The 17,232-nt window shown below is 39.4% G+C and overlaps 1 protein-coding gene and 1 long non-coding RNA gene across 15 annotated transcripts in view; one reads left to right on the top strand and one right to left on the bottom strand.

The window, feature by feature from the left end:
- The window catches only part of LOC137380025 (forkhead box protein P1-like), a 621,483-nt gene extending 606,915 nt beyond the window's left edge, over positions 1 to 14,568 (bottom strand). For 4 of the 14 annotated variants that reach the window (XM_068051514.1, XM_068051512.1, XM_068051523.1 and 1 more), the window contains exon 1: positions 14,350 to 14,568. The gene's annotated coding sequence lies outside the window, so the exon portion shown is untranslated. Of the gene's footprint in view, positions 1 to 12,517; positions 12,604 to 13,156; positions 13,259 to 13,521; positions 13,596 to 13,750; positions 13,771 to 14,349 lie in introns of those variants that run through there. The other 10 variants (XM_068051522.1, XM_068051525.1, XM_068051529.1 and 7 more) reach the window with 8 other exon arrangements.
- LOC137380026 (uncharacterized) lies at positions 12,538 to 16,924 on the top strand. Its single transcript, XR_010976952.1, has 3 exons — positions 12,538 to 12,644; positions 14,944 to 15,302; positions 15,806 to 16,924. It is a non-coding gene; the product is annotated as an uncharacterized lncRNA (long non-coding RNA).
- The last annotated feature ends 308 nt before the right edge of the window (positions 16,925 to 17,232 follow it).

The following is a 17,232-nucleotide window of genomic DNA, read 5'->3' as shown; positions in this document are numbered from 1 at the left end:
AGTGAGGTTCTGAATAATACAAAGAAGATTCCCAGTCCGTACCAAGTTAGCCGATTTTAGCTGCAACTACTGCGAGGAGCTTACAAATGGCTTCAGTGATCCAGGGTTAGGCAAGGATGACGGGGGAATCAGCTTGGGGTCATAATCCAGATCGCTAGTGATTCTTGCTGGAAAGTACACTTGTATGGATATCAAGTGAGAACAGTGATGCAATGCCCTCACAATTCAATAATATGCTGGCACTCGCTGTCTGGACTCACGCTTGAGGAAAGGATGCTTGGGTGAGGCATTTAACAGAGAGCACCTGTGGAACCACACCCTAGCAGGATTCAGTGCCTTCAGGAGAGGGCAGAAAACAGAAAAATGTAGAAATTGGAGACAATTCTTGTAGCTGATGGGTTTTCAATATTCATTCTGAATTTTAAAAACTTTAATATTTCCTTGCAACATCATACCATACAGCCATTTATTCGTACTGGCACAGTACTGCATTTGCTGTGATGCAAGAGCGCTTGCTATACTTCAGAAATACTTCCTGCAGTGGGTCCCTAGCTTCTAGATGTCACTGAAACCAGTGCAGCCACTGAATAAGACACTTCGAACTGACACATTTACCATATTTGTTTCAATAGCACAGAATGACAGGTAGAACAATGCCATACTGATGAGATGCAAGAGACAATTGAGCCCTGCAATGTTGCAAGGAAGCTGTAATACTGAGCAGTTGCTGATATTGTTAAGAGGGAGAATGATGATGAAAATATTGGCAAATTTTAAACTTAGGACCTAGTGATGCAATGTTCACTGAGTCGCAGGCCACTTGCTTGTCACTTTTCTTTCCCTCATACCAAATGTCTAAAGGCTGCAAAATAAGACAAGTACCACCTTTTGAGAGAAGAAACATTTTATTTTACACTGCTTTTATTATTCAAAACAAAGGAGCAACATGTACAGGCGTCAGCAGTCAGTTCAAAAGCAGCATTTGCAGAAGTATGAGAAAAGGTTGCATTTGGTCATTCATGTTCCTTGCACAGGGACTGGTATGTGACAAAAGAGACAACTAAAGGGTGGGAACAAAGTAACAAAAAAAGAGCAAAAATTTCACAGTTGTTACTGTATGTTCATATTTTCTATTGAAAATTTACCACTATTCAATCCAATAGTGTACAAGGTGCTGCTTCAAGACAGTCTTGTACTGTATTACTTCATATCCAACAATCCAGGATATAAACAAGTGGCATAAAAAGTAATTTGTTCCAACAAGTTACAAATCCAGATAAATTCCAACATCCATTTTAACAAGTTGATTATGGGAAAGAGAAAAAAACACAAGACCATACAATAGCATCATAATTTGTATTTGTTTCTGATATTATATCTGAAAATTCTCTGAAGTACATCGACAAGTCTTCATGAATGTAGATTATATTTTAATGACCTTTTTCAAACATAATCATACTGACCTGAGATCTGCATTTGAATTAAAATCAAAATCTTAGTAATTCATTGACACTAAGCATATTAGAACCCTGACTTGGAACACCATACCTTCAAGGAACTCTATTTCAGTGTTGATCTAAGCTTGTGATGATCAGACATCAGAAAGAATTTAAAGCACTGCAATGTAAAGAATGACCCATAATGGCTCAACAATCTTTTATCTCTAGCATCTCCAAACAATAAATGACACCAAAGCAGTAATATAAGCAGTGGATAATTCAGTTACACTGATTGGCAACTGTCCATCATCGCAGCAGAGAAGTTAAATCTGCTATTGTTTCTGTTCTGCTGAGGGTGCACAAATCAATAAGCATGTCTTGACAGTGCTGGCCATGAATGTTGAAGACAGGAACACCCTTGGAATGTGACTGGTTTTGTGTTAGTGGCATAAACTGTCAGTATGTCCCAAGGAATAAAAAGAAGGAACCCAACAGCAAAAGGTCCAAGGATCCACTATCTGAAGGCTGGGTTTGGAAGAGTTTTTTTTAAGAGCTATTCCTTCATTCAAACCATCTGTTTCATATCTCCTAATTTCCACTTTCTTCAATTTTTTTCTACTTTTTCTCTCTTTTATATTTTTCTTTTCATTTCATTGGATGCAATTTTTTTATCCCTTTTAATGCAAACAGTGAAATACACAACTTTACTCTGTGCTGTTTCCGTAATACATGTTAGAACCAATGTACAACTGTGTGGCCAATCAGTAAACATCTACAATAATACTACTGATCTGCTTAAGTTGTTAACTACATGCTTAACGAGCTAAAATGCACAATAGCTAGAGAATGCTGCAATGGTGTGTGCTTTTTCTTCAGAGTTCCTATAAAATTGTGGGAAGTCATTGTACCCAGAAGACCCTACTAATAATGGTGGCATTCTGCTTTTCACCTTTCAAAAATGAGCATGTAGTAAAATTATTTGTGTGAGCAGTCTTTGCACGCGTTTACAAAAGGCTTATCACCAGGTAAAAAATAAATAGACACCAATGCGTGGAACAAGATAGAAATTTTTCAAAACTAAGAATGATCGATCGCGTGCTTTTTCTCCAAAATATACTTTATTCATAAAGATCTGTAAAAAAAAATGCATTACAAAACAGTTCAAAACAGCTCCAAGTTGACATACCAGAAAGTGCAAAGGAAATTAGTTTTCTTCGATACAGAAGTGAGTTGCCTCACAACGCTTCCATTCCATTTTACATGCAAAGTACATTTTACAGCAAAACCATAGTTTGGTGCATACAGCACTCCCCATTGAGCCTTTGCAGCAGCTGCCCCAAGCTTTAGTGCGTCCCTCACGTAGTCCTGGACTTTGGAATGTGCCAGTCTGCAACACTCGGTCGTGGACAACGCTCTGCACTGGAGGACCAGCAAGTTTCGGGCAGACCAAAGAGCGTCTTTCACTGAACTGATGGTCCTTCAGCAGCAGTTGATGTTTATCTCAGTGTGCATCCCTGGGAACAGCCCATACAGCACAGACTCCTGTGTTACAGAGCTGCTTGGGATGAACCTCGACAGAAACCACTGCATCTCTTTCCACACCTGCTTTGCAAAGAAGGAGGTGGGCAACAGTCTCTTCCCCACCACAGCCACCTCAGGGGCAGTGTGGGGAGGCGGTGAGATTCTGGGTGTGCAGGAAGGATCTGACAGGGAGAGCCCTTCTCACCACCAGCCAAGCTACGTCTTGGTGCTTGTTTGAAAATTCTGGTGATGAGGCATTCTATCAAATGACTTTGGCAGTCTGCTCGGGGAACCATCTGACAGGATCCACCATCTCCTTTCCCTGTAGGGCCTTGAGGACATTCCATTCAGACCACTGCCTGATGGATTGGTGGTCAAAGGTGTTTTTCTGTACAAACTTCTTCGCGAAGGATAGGTGGTACGGCACGGTCCAACTGGATGGAGCGTTCTGCGGCAATGTGGCCAGATCCATCCTTCGCAACACCGGGGACAGATAGAACCTCAGCACATAGTGACACTTGGTGTTTGCATACTGGGGCTCTACGCACAGTTTGATGCAGCCGCACACGAAGGTGGTCATCAGGATGAGGATGATGTTGGGTACGTTTCTTCCGCCTTTATCAAAAGGTTTGAACATTGTGTCCCTCTGGACCCCGGTCCATTCTGCTTCTCCAGATAAAGCTGAAAATGGCTCGGGTGACCACCACATCGCAGGAGTAGGGTATAGGCCAGACCTGCGCGACATAGAGCAGCAACATGAGTGTCTTGCACCTGATGGCCAGGTTCTTGCCCACAATGGGGAGAGAATGCTGCTCCCACATGCTCAGTTTATAGTTTACCGTGGCTGCTCGTTCCTTCCAGGTTTTGGCGCATTACCCAGCCCTTCCGAACCATATCCCCAGCACCTTCAGGTGGTCTGACCTGACAGTAAAGGGGTCAAAGGATCGGTCAGTCCAGTTCGTAAAGAACATGGCCTCGCTCTTGCCGCGATTTACTTTGGCTCCCAAGGCCAGTTCGAACTGATCGCAGATACTCATCAGTCTGCGAATGGACAGCGGATCCAAGCAGAAGACGGTGACGTTGTCCATATACAGGGAGGCTTTGACCTGAGTGCCTCCGCTGCCTGGGATTGTCACTCCTCTTACGCCCGCATTCTTCCCGATGGACTCAGCAAAAGGTTCGATACAGGAAACAAACAAGACAGGGGAGAGAGGACAGCCCTGGCTGACTCCAGATTTGATCAGGAAACTTTCTGATTCCCACCCATTGATTGATACTGCGCTACTGATGTTTGTGTAGAGCAGCTTGATCCAATTGCTGATTCCCTCCCCAAATCCCATTTTGGAAAGCCTGTCCATCATGTATGTGTACGATATTCCACTCTATGCACCAGTCTAATTCCTCAATGTCCTGCATCTAGTCCTTTCTTTCTTAGGTCACTTTGTACACCTCTCTATTCCTTTCACTACTCTTAAGGTCAACTCAGGATGCCTTTCTGTTTGAAAGCAAGCTGTTGCAATTTTGGGAGGAACACTCAAACTGTTGCTTAACAAACGTTTTAAAAATTTACCACCAGGTCACAATACATTAACATATGTTACACCTGTTTAATCTCCAAAACAATTTTACAACTGTGGCAAAATGCATTTTAATGCAAAATTAACATGTGCACTAACTCTAATACAAAAGTAATACCCACATTAAGCTGTTACGTTCAAAACTGTTTTCACTCCTTTGGTGCTTTCCATTTTAGTTCCATCATCTCCCCATGAATTATCTTTCTTTCCTATCTTTCTGCCTTTCTGTTGGTAACCCTAACTTATTCCACAGCAACCACATATTCAAAGGCCTAGTCAAAAAATGAGAAGATGATAAGCGACTGAGTAAAGGAGATTTAATAGGAAATTCCAAATGCCAAGTTAAGCTGAATAGTGATCAGTAAAGACAAATTAAGTTGTTCATTTCTATGTTCAGGTAACTCAGAAGGACACCCTACATACTGGAAGATGTGGTTCCCAGCAGACGTTTATATACACAAGCACAGTGCTACACTTGTTTTTTTTTCTCTCAGAGGGTCATGAGTCTTTAGAATTCTCATCTTCAAAAGGCCGTGGAAACAGAGTCTTTGAATATTTTTAAGGTCAAGGTAGATAGATTTGTGATAAGCAAGGGGGTGGAAGGTTATCGGGGTAGGTGGAAATGTGGAGTAATCAGTTCAGCCATGAACTTATTGAATGGCAGAGCAGGCTCGAAGGGCCGAGTGGCCTACGCCTGCTCCTAATTCATATATTCGTATGTTATATAAGTCTAATTTCATGCTTATGGAGCCCAGTTTCCAATTCCTCTCAATAAGCTCAGCAGTCCCATTTTAAAGTTTTTTTTCCCCTGCCTTTTCAAGTACAACTCCTATTAATTACAGTTGGTATTTTATTAATGTACCATCACATCTTGTAAATCTGTCCACTTTTAGCAAACCAAACTGCTGGATTATCAGTCCATATTTTGATTTAGTAAATACATTGCTGTGAGAAAAACTTCAGTGGAACTAAAGGTAGAAAATGTGATGTATGTATGCTATATAATACAATAGTTGTAATGTTTGTGCCACTGAATGATAGCACCTCATTTGGTATACTGTAATGATACATTTTACTATGTATGTGTAATTAGATTTGTTGTTCAAGAACTGCAATACACTGTGTGACTGATTATCAGGGATGATTTAATCTAAAATTGCACCTTGGTTTCATTATTTATATACCATAGTCCAAAACTCAGGTTGTCCATTTACTGAGGTTTAAACCAAATGTGCACATTTGTTCTGGACAGATATCTATCAGATACTGAGCTTGTTGAATTAATGCACTACGACTAGCAGGGAACCACAAGAGACAATGTGGCAAAAGCTAATACATTACACACATGCAAACAGCATTTTTATTAAGCTGCGCTGTCCCACAAATTGACTTTTCCAAAGGAAACATCATAATGAAAGCAACCTGCCAGCAATCCCATTTCAAATGCAATCTGTGTTTAAGTCATTTATGTGGACTCTCCTGATCACTCAGTGAGTTTATCCAATAAGTAGCCGAATCCTACGGACCAGCAAGGACCTAAGCCCTCAGTCTATGCTACATTAATTTATCTCAGCTGGGAAGCAACAGGACTTGACAACTGGCCTCAGTGCATCTGGGTTAGGGAGGAGATTATTTGTTAGGGAAAACACAACTGAGCAATGGCCCCTCTTGGAAGTGCATTTGTTTGGAAGCCAGTTGAAAACTGGATGGGCTCTGATGTGATATCTAACCCTCTCCCAAGTGGAACAGGCTGTCAATACTTACTGTTAAAGCCCTCACATTGCCAATTACCACCAGAAATAAAGAAGGTCAATCAGTGTCCGTAGAACCTTAACACAGCAAGAAGACGAGCTGAGGAACAAACTTGCAAGAGAAATTTGTTCTTTTTTTCTAAAATTGGGTAAGTGCTTTAGAATGGAAATTGCATTTACAAATATAACTACATTCAGTCTTGCTTTTTGATTGGTATGAACTAATTAATAAAAGCAATTATTTAAACATGTGGGGATCAAATTTCTGGGAGACCCGAGGTGGTGTGCAGAGGGACTTCCAGATACCCAGGGAGCCTTCCACAGACCCCATCATAAATTGTGGGGACATCCTCAGGGTGGATCACTAGAGTCTGTAAGGATGCATCAGTGAAGCCTGCCCCAGAACAGCAGACCTGGAAAAACCATCCCAAGGCACAGATTGGCCCAACTCAGCAACTGCCAAAAGAGCTGGGAGGCCATATCTGTAAGAAAATCAATCCCCTCTCAGACCACTGCTCATTTCCTCCTACATTTTGGAGCCTTTGTAAGGCCCATAACAAAACCTACAACTGTGCAGATTAAAATTTCATCCCTATGGTCTTAAACTTTACCTTGACTGTAAAAAATAAAAATCTTAAGAATAAACTTTGTTCCAAATGTAATTTTGACAAGTAGGTTTAATATAGCCAGTTTCAACACAATGCTGCTTAACGTAGATTTAAATTGAAGTATTACGTTCTTATTTTCAAGGGGAGGGGGGAGGGGGGAGGAATTTGCCATGACAATGTGCATAAAATGTGCTGCAAAACTAAACTAAACTGAAATGAACTCACTGATGTTAAATGAGCTTTAAAATAGTTAAACGCATTGTTAGATTAACCGTGTCTATTTGTTCCTATGTTTCTAACCTTTAGATTTTGCTTGCAGCTAAACAGCCTTTTCAAGCGTAAAGGTGCTTTTCAAATTACAAGCATTTAGCAATTCTTTATAAGCATACTGGCTAGCTTTTTCAAAAATCGCGTGCCAATTCTATCAATCAAGTTAGTTGTGGGTTGGGACACAGATGTGTTAAATATTAAGAGCTCAGTGTAGATTCCTTCACAAGGTTATGGCATGATTTTATCCACTGCAATGTGAAGTGCAAATATAGGACATGTGTAATCAAGGTTGCACAGATTACCAATAAAATTATCGCAATGTATGTATGTTACCTACTTTGAAGCAACCAGTAAAGATCCCTTAAGGCAGTTCAAAGCTTAACTTACTATACACTACAATGTATAGGTAAACTTCAAAAGTAACATGAATTTCTGTTCCTATGCTTAAGGTAAAGATTTGTTCTTTTAAAAAAAAAATCAAAATCTCCTATTGAATAATAATTCAGTTAATATGAAAGGTTTTAAAATTCAAATTAAACAGTAATGTACATTAGTGGGTATTTGCAACTATCCACACAACCCATGTTTAGATAATACCAAAGTTGATTATTATTTACTTCAAAGTATCAAAAAAATACAAATTCAAACTAAAGCAAATGTATTTCTTCAACTGATAAGGCTAGAAATTGATACTGACTCACTGAACCGAAGCCATCAGCAGTGGAAGTGAGTGGCTCAGTGGCATAGTACAACAATCATGAATGCTCACTACATTGTCTTACATCAATACTGCAATTGCTTTTTTCAGGTTTTTGTGCCTCCAAAAGAAAAATGCCTTTAAAAGATAAGTATTTTTTCAGTTTTGAATATCATCTTTACTTTTTGCTGTGAATGCAGTGGTGCTGTCTACTGGCCCAAAAACCAAGATTTCAGTCGCGAAAGAGAGATTTTAGGTGACCTTGGCAGAAAGTCCAATTGCAGCAATTCCCACAGGTATGTTCAGGTATGTTTCAACTTTTCTATGAAGACAGTCCAGCATCTCAAAGTATGATACAAACCATTTAAACAGTACACTTTCTGCCCGTGCCTTTGCAATGTAATATCATTGCTACTGTTAATTAATAACTAATAAAATCCACAGTCCAGTCATTTGTAATATAGAATATTGTAAACTCAATCTCACTCTCTTCATAGGAATATAATTTACTGGACATCAAATTCATGAAAAAATTTGATGAAAAACTAAGTTTAATAAGTCATTATTTTAATGTTTTTTTTCTTCAAATTAACAGTGTAGTTTGTAACAGTGTGAAACTCAGTCTCTTTTTTCCCCCAAAGTTATTCAAGCCTTTAATTATTGAGCTTGTTTTTGTAAATACATAGAAACAAAGTGTTAAACTTCGATACCTGCTTATGTGGACCACCCTTAATATGGTAAGATTTTGTGACCATTGCAGAGCTCCTTAAAGCCTACATGACAGTTAACTGTAGTTTTATCAACAGTCTGTACAAAATTATGTAGTCTCTTAGGGGGAAAAAAGAGCACAATTCCAATTCTTTCCATTTTGAAGCTGTTAAAACTTCAATCATTGCAGCAAATGACATTCACTGTTTACATTGAATCTGTAAGACTGGCTGTCAATCACAGATAATGACAAAGGCAATAATATATAATATTGCTCTGTGTTCGAACTATATATGGAAAAATAAGTTATTATGGCACATTATAATAAACGGACTGTCGGCAGGCCTTCTGGACACAGTATAAACAGATAGTGTTATGTTTACAAATACTCAAATTTAAACTCATTAGATTTTTAAAGAGGATTTGAATCACAATTTACGTGCTTTCTTTGTTATATTAATAGAGTTTTTTAAGCCATAAAATTTGACAGCAATAAGCTTTCAACCTACAGTTGGAACAAAGTGAAACAACATTATAACTGAATGTAGAATAAAACTGTTTTATGATCTATTTTCAACACAGAATCCACGGTTTTCAAAGAAGCTTTGTGTGTAATCAACCAAATATGAATTTAAAACATTTGGAGGCACTTATGTCCTAAAATAATGTATTTTTTGTTTATGTAAAATAATAGTATGTATCAGATTATATTTTCTAAAATTAATCTGAGCATAAACAACGACATATTCTATGGGGTAAACCAAATAAATTAATCAAATCACTTGTAGAGTTAAAATGTACCATTCTGATAATCTCAAAAAAGCACACCTGAACATATGAAAACTACAGTCAGATCTCAGTAAACAACCATTTCACAGAATGAAAGTAATCAAATGGTACTTTAACTGCAACTGCTCTTATGAAGTCATCTAAGCCTATTAGTTTGCACAGAATGTGCTGCTGGCATTCAGAAGTCATGCATCATTAACCCTTTCTCTATCAGTTCAGCTTGCCTGCAAAAACTGAGAAGTGATTTCTTTTCACATTTGTATCTAAACACCACCATCCATGTGTTATACAAAACTAAACTTTTCAATGCCAAAATATGCGATAAACAATTCACTGTCAAAATCCAGAGGAAATTAACTTAGCAAAATATTTACTTCAGATATTTAAGTAGCAAAAAAAAAAACAATTTATACAGGCATTGTCAACATTTGAAAGTGGTTTAAAACCTATTCATAATGTTATTGCTGGTTGACAAAGGCCATTGGCAAACGGTCAAACTGAACTATTATATAAAAAATCCTCCAGAGAATTTGGTATTCTTTTGGGAAGTATATTGATCTGCAGATACAAAACCATATATCTACATCTTACTTTATATGTAATTAGGTCTGTCAGCACTCTGCTAATGTACTGTTCTCAAAAATCATTAATTCTGCAATACCTAATGCCAACTTTATTCATTAACAGCCAATTACCTTTTTACTATGGATTGCTTGTCCAGCAATTTTGTGAATTTATGTACAGGTATGAATACTGATTATTTGCCATAAAATATCAAATAGCTGTTCATGTACACCCAGCATAGCAATCTATATTCAAAATGCCTATTTGCCAAATAATATACTGATATTCATTTATTGATATTAATCCATATCAACTGAAATAAAGGATTTTTGATTCATAATAAAGATGAATTATCCTAATTTTCAAACTGTTCTGATTATCATTCATAAAGATAACCATATATGAAATAATGCAATAATTATTACAAACAGTTCAGCCTGCACTACTCCATTTAAAGTGTATAATTTGCTTCATTGTAACATATGGTTTAGCATTAATGTAAATTATCAGGAAATACCACTGGTATAGCCAGAATTAATGTATTTCTCAAACAATATACAACTAGCAGGACTTAAAATTTCTAACTCCACCCCTCAATCACAGATCTCCAATTTGCACAGCTTTATTTAGTTGACAGAGTGCTCAAACTGTTTATATAGTCCAATAGGCCCCCAGTCCTCCTTCGTTGGACCACATAGTTGACATTTTCTAATGTGTCAGCTTATGTTGTGACTCAAACCTACAGCCACAACAGTGCAAAGCAAGTGACTCAACTACCACAAAAAGGAAGACTCTGTTACTGACTGACAGATTCAATATGCTCGCCCCAATCCTGCCTAACAAAGCACAGCATTCTATTTATTGTCATTCAATTTTATAAAACTCAAATGACTTTTGAAAAAAAAAATATTTTTCAAACATTATTACCTTCCTCTTAAAGTTAGTGTGCACTTAATTACTCTATTTTGTTTAATAGGCACTTCTCAAAATCTGCCAAATATTTTCATTACTCTTCAATTCATCCAATTTTACAATTTAAAGTGCACTAACAGCTGCAACTAAAGAGGGGTCCCTGTACAACCTGTTAGACTGCTGCAAAATAGCAAATATTCATAGAAATAACTGGATGCAATGGCTAGAGATGGGTAATTGTTTTAGCTTTTAAAATTGTATACACCATGTGATTACAAATGGTGTCAATGGAAGAACATCATTCAGTAAATTGTATATACTTAAGCAAATTACAGTTATGATATACTTCTGTGGATTTCGCTTAAATAAATGTGCTATCTCATTGCAATTTCTCTGATGAAAACAGGATCATTTTCTATGAAATTACCTAGGCTTTTATAAATGTTTAAGACAATCAACATCTGCAGTTATCAATATCAATACCTACATTTTTACAATATTTTATTGCACTGCATACTGTTTACTGAGTTTGAAACTTAACTGGTATGTCAGTCTCTTTATAACTAGTAGATGTACTCTAGTTGAATGCTACCCTGTCACTTTAAAAGAAAAGTTCTGTCAAATTACGACTATAACTAGAACCTTACCAAGTCCCAATTTGTTCCAAAGTGGTGCTAGCTACTATCAGTGCATGTTAGATCTGGATATAAATATTTTAGGTGTGGCACCATCTATTTTATGCATTACTGCATTTTGTATTAGTGAAGTACTGCTTAATCTTATTGCAACCAGGCTTTGGCAACAGATAATAAAATTGCACTTCAACAGCATTATCAAAGAAAAATCTACCATCAGCACATGGACTATAACCCTTTTCTTAAAGACACAAACTGAAAACTTTGCAATGAACGTAATTAATACCTGACTTTATTAGTAAAGCAGTAATCTATAAAAACTGTTCCATTATTTGCGCAGATTATATATATGCGCCTACACAGACATGCATAGACGAAAAACTACGTCTAAATAATCATTTTTTTGTGCCCCAACTTGTTAAGAATGGACTAGGCAGATGCGATCCTGATGACTCAAATGCGAAGTGGCTCAAGGTTCAATCTTGTCTTCATAGTGAAACTTGTAAAGCTCTTTTGGGCCAGTGGACGTTATGGGGTTGATGTGCGGCTAATGACTTTTCCCCCCTACAATCTCTCCCTCCCTCTTTCTCCTTTTGATTTTTCCGATTGTGCGGTTCCATTTGTGCAGATGTTGAGAAGGCAAGCCCAGAACCTGGGCACACGGTTGAAAGCCTTCCGAGAAGCAGACCCTTGACAACGGCCCAGCACGGGCTTTGTTTGATCTGCAACTGCTTACTTGATCTGGGTTGTCAAGGTTCGCTTCTTGCCGGGCTGTTTACTGCGATTTTCTCAGACACTCGGTAATCCCAGATGAAGGAGGCTTAATTCCACTTTGTGTTTTTTTTTTGCTAAACATTAAGCAATCCCCCACTCTGGAGCCCCCCGAGGAGACGATCAAAGTAAATAACAACAAGAGGGGCTGCAATGAGAGAGCGGTACAAAGAGCAGCCCCTGGGTCTGGGAGGGAGGCGGGGGGGAGACCTTGGCTGAATTTATAATTTCTGCAGTTACTTTGTTATGAATTTGTATTTAATAAGATGCAGTACCTTGCTTCTACCGATGCTGTCCTCTTTAAACCCCGCTGTCAGACACAAAAAACTCATTGTCCGCCCGGCAGCCGCCAAAACCTCGCAACTCGGCGAAGTCAAGCGAACAACTTCCAGTGAAAACTCAGTAAGAGGGACTCGCACGCGGAGCTGTCGAATTAATATGTGACCAAAAAAAAGTTGGAAATATACACAGATATGTATTTATTGATTAATGATTCGTGTTAAAATGTGAGATTTGTTTGATCCCGTGGAGTATTTGTCCGTGTAATAGCGCCCGGCAGCATGACAGTCTGACAGGAAAGTTTTGAGGAAGATCTGACTAAACACCGGCATTACCATAACAAAGAGCCTCTGGACTCCGCGGCTACTTGTACACCTCCCCCCCCCCCCCCCCCCATCTCTCTCCTTTCGTCAACAAAAAAGTTAAACAAACACGAAGTTAACAACTAAGTCATGGAGACGGCAGATGCAGCTCGCAAAACAATTCTGTCCCGAGCGGGAGTGGCTGGCACTCGGGCTCATCTCCTTCCCTAACCGCCCACTTCGTCCCCTTGCCGGGTGAGGGGCTCTGCCATTAACCATGGCCCTTCAATTCCCCCACCCCTCCCTCCAAAGTCCCAGTATCGGACACCTCACCTCATCCTCCCCAAGTCTCAGGGACAGTGAGGTAGCTCAGCTTGGAGCGGACACCAGTTCCCGTCCGGAAAAGTTATCTCCCAGTGATAGTTGAATGAACGAGCTGGGGGTGGGGAGGGCGCTGGGCTGGGGTTTCTTTTTGTGTGTGTGTGGAAAAGGCTGGTACTGTTTCGGAGGGCGAGAGAGAGGTGGAGACTTGCGCTCACCCTCGCTGCCGAGGTAATTCCAGCCCTTAACACCCAGCATTATTCCCGGCTGGTGAGAGTGTTGGGCCGTGTGGATACACTGAAATACATTACAACTGTCCAGCAGACAGCATTGCTTTCTTCCTTTCACATACAACAGCACGTCTGTGGGTTTCTTACTTTCAGAATTGGAACTTCCAGCGGCCAAAACTGGAGAAAGTAGCGATGAAGTATATTCGGGTCGCACTCGAAAGCTGAAGATAATAGTAGGCATTGCATTAACTTAATAACCTCTCCACCCCACCCCCAACGCAATACATTACTGGCACAGAAAACTCAATACAAAGCAGTATGGTTTGTTCAAACTGTGACTAAATAAAATTGCAACAATGTTGAGACCCTCAATTACCCCCGTAATTTCGATGACCTTCATAGGTAATTCGAAGCTATTACGCCCATGTGATGCCCATCCAAACTCGCATGGGTCTTTCTGAAAGTGCAGGCTGGCAAAAAGTGACAAGTTTCAGGAGTTCCCCCCTTCCCATGCGGTTCCCACTGTGTGCCTATTTCCCCCTGCAGGAATGGTGCGATCCGAAAGGAGAGATCCTTCGATCTCTAGCCTGTCAAGTCTTCGGCGATCTACCGATTATTCTCTAGCTCCCCAGTGAAGTCGCGGAACAGAAATCTCACGCAACTCAACTATTTAAAACTGACCACACTGGCTAATAACCTCCCGCTAAACAAGCCAGGGACTCCCACACCTCCACTCACACACAAACGGCCGTCCCCCTGGCCAGCAATTTGTGTGCGCGCGTGTATTGCCAATGCAAACTGTTTATTTCCGAGTCGAAACCCACTTTGACAAACAACAACAACAATTTTTTTTGTCAAACATCCCAAACTGCACGTGGGGCTTGCAGGAAATCAGAGTCAAGCCAAGCAGAAAGAGTTAAATTAAAAGCGAGCTGGGCAAGGGAGAAGACAAAAAAGAATCAAATTCAAACTTACCAATTGCTACTGCTTTAGGTTGTTGGGCAACCAGAAGATAATTTGACCCTGCAACACACATGCGATTGTGTACGAGAAAGCATGCAACAAGCACACAATAAATAACAATATATTACTCCGCTCTGGCACTACGTTGTGGAGCAGCCGCTTTCCAAAGACACAAAAATCTCCCCAGTACAACTCTGAAGCCGGATCGAACTCACACTTGATCAGATCCTTTACAATCCTCCCGCCGCGCTTTCCCCCCCCCCCCCCCCCCCTTTTCATTATTCACAATTCTAGCGAACTTAATGAGCTTTTTTGGAATGGGGGTGATACAAATCGCGGAGTTGGATGTTGTTATTTTTTGCTGCGAGCTGCCCCCTGACGTCATATCCACCTGCTGTGTAAACAACATGTATGAGAGCTTTCAGGGGCTTGGGGAAAAGCTGCTTTAGGATCCGAGCTGGGAGCACAAGCGGCCAGAGCAAGTTTGGCGTTAACGCTAAATAAAGCAAACCCAAGCCCACGGTCTCATTCGGACTCTGAAGGAGCTCGACCTAGTGAAAGTGATTGTGAAAATACTGAAAGTGTGTGTATGTCTTTTTTAAACAGAGAGCTGGGCCAAGGAGCAAAACGACTCCGAGAGGCGCAGCGCTTCGCTCGGCTCGGCTCCCCTCGGCTCGGCTCGCTCGGTGCACTCTGGCCAATGAAGGCAGCTGGGTTCGGGAGGTGAAAGTTCAGCAGGAGGACAACCCTGTCAGGAAGTAGAAAGTGTCAATCTATAGAGTGCCAAACCTACTTTTATCTACTTCACTGACCATTTCAAAAAAAAAACAAGGACAATCTGGGAAGTGCCTATCCACAAATGTGTCATATTTCTCTGTCTCATTCAGTAACTGCGGCTATGAGTGCTAGGTTTATTTATTATTTTACCAAGAAAGAAATGACAAAACAAAGTTATATTGGAAGGGGTAAGATGTAGAGGGTAAAGTTTGTTACTTCAAATGTATGTAACTATTTATTTATGGTTTGTTGTGCACATCTATCTAGTTGCATTCAGCTCTGATGAATGGGGAAGATTTTCTTTGATATGATTGTCTGGGTGTGATAAGCTCTGACACCAGCCCTCAAACCTTTAGTCGCTTTTTAAGACCCATCTTCTGATACATTGTGACTCTGCGTATTACTGGAATTGATATATAACTCTTTATGAAACAATTGAGCACATGAAACTACGACAGATTTTTTTCCTTGATAGCCTTATAATAAAAACATTAATTACGAACCCGATGGGGCGATTTTTCTTTTCTTGAAAAATGCTTGCGAATCGGTTCAGTAGTCCAATTAACACTTCGAGAACGTAACATTAATCTGCAATTTAACTGAAATCTTTCTGAAACCTTGCGTGTCCTTGATCAAGGACTGAAATGCAGAGATATAAATTTATTTATAAATGACGCTTAATTTATTACAGGGGCCATCAGTGGCCGTGCTGAAGAGTGGCGGATTTCTCTCAAGTCTCCGTTCTACTGAGAGATGGATTTGTGCAAATGGAGAGGCTGGGACGCCATCCCCTGGTTATAATAGCATCGGAAAACGCCAAAGAGAAAAATGTGTATACAATTGGCAGTATTATTTGCGTGCGATTCGATGCAGAATTAAATGTTACAAAGTTATGACTATTATAAATTTATCACGCCTGGAAGTTTCATGATTAAAATAATTGATCAAAACAAAAAGCAGAATTCTTAATCTGAATCAAATTATATTATTGCCACATTTAAGTTTAATTCCAATTATGCAAGAAACGCTTTTATTAAAGTTATTTGTTTATATACATTGAGAATGGGCTACAACCCAGTTTAAGTCAATCCACATGTGTTTAGAAGAGCCTTAACATCAAATACCTGCACAACGGTTAAAACTTTGAGTCGTGGAACTTCTCGCAAACCCCGCAGTTATTTCCAACTGTCTAAACACCAGTCTATTGTATACAAAATAAATTAAAATCGGTTATTGCCTGCAAGGTGGAAACCGAAAATCGTTGAGATATTTTTCCCTCCTAACGAACAGGTTCAGTAGAACCTAATCTAGTTCGTTTTAATTGCCTGCACTTTTCCTGAATCCTTTTCGAGCACATTTCTGATGCCGCTTCTGCTGTGCGATCTTGTCGGTCAAGGAAAGCGCCGGCAGTTCCATCCGAATACCATCAAATTGTGAAGATCCGCATAAATTTCAGAGAACTATGTGGACATTTAGCGGTTCTCAACTCAGGCTATTGGACTTACCTGGTTGCTGATTTTGTGAACATAAAACTAGAAGAGCAAAGCAGAATTACGGAGTAGCAGCAAACGGAACGGGATAACAATAAAATCTGGGATGTAACCTAAATGTTGAACTTCATTGCAAAGTTAATCCAACTACGATTTCTCAGTACTTCATGTGCTTTTCGTCCCAAAATCTTTTAAAAAGCAAATTCGTATTTAATAACCACACTTCCAACTCATTTCATCGTTACGTAATGAGATGTTTTTCACTGCTGTCCAGTTATCACCGAATTATGTCCTTATATGATAATGTGCAATCCGAAATAAAAATGGAAATGATACCGGTTTAGTTTTTTTTTACAGAATTCAAATAATCTTTAAACATCTGATGGATGAATTGGCAAATTATATATTACACTGAGGATTTTTTTCCTCCTAAAATAACTGCATTTTTGTTTTAAATCTTCAACCCCAGTGAAAATTGTTTAAACATCGGATAAATGGGCTTTCGCGATATTTTATTCCAATCATTCTGGTCTCCATGGTACTTACGGTTGCAAAGTAATTGAATTTTGTTTCAGCCGGGAATGTTGTAAAGATTTTATGAAAAGATTAATTCATTTATTAAGCATGG

This window comes from Heterodontus francisci, chromosome 19 (genome assembly GCF_036365525.1).
Source record: "Heterodontus francisci isolate sHetFra1 chromosome 19, sHetFra1.hap1, whole genome shotgun sequence".
Taxonomy (NCBI): Eukaryota; Metazoa; Chordata; class Chondrichthyes; order Heterodontiformes; family Heterodontidae; genus Heterodontus; species Heterodontus francisci.
Note: the sequence above shows the minus strand (reverse complement) of the source record. Positions and strands in the feature narration are given on the sequence as shown.